Below are 384 nucleotides of genomic sequence, written 5' to 3'. Positions count from 1 at the left end.
AGGAGCCTCCATGGGGAGGGGGATGTGGGGCAGGGGATGAGGGCAGGATCTGGCTCTTTGCTGCAGCCCTCCCCCCAACTGCTGCCAGCCCCCACCCATGGCCCCATCGTGGGTCTGGGGTGCCCGATCCTGCTTAGACACCCCCCTGCCCCCCCTTTGCTGTGAGGGGGATGTGGGGCAGGGGATGAGGGCAGGATCTGGCTCTTTGCTGCAGCCCTCCCCCCAACTGCTGCCAGCCCCCACCCATGGCCCCATCGTGGGTCTGGGGTGCCCGATCCTGCTTAGACACCCCCCTGCCCCCCCTTTGCTGTGGCTCCTGGGAAGTGTCACCCAGGCAGATGGATTTGCCGATCGTGTCCCTGAAAAAGCCACCGACCCAAGTTG

This window comes from Antrostomus carolinensis, unplaced genomic scaffold (genome assembly GCF_000700745.2).
Source record: "Antrostomus carolinensis isolate BGI_N321 unplaced genomic scaffold, ASM70074v2 scaffold41564, whole genome shotgun sequence".
Classification (NCBI taxonomy): Eukaryota; Metazoa; Chordata; class Aves; order Caprimulgiformes; family Caprimulgidae; genus Antrostomus; species Antrostomus carolinensis.
This window is presented reverse-complemented; position numbering follows the sequence as displayed.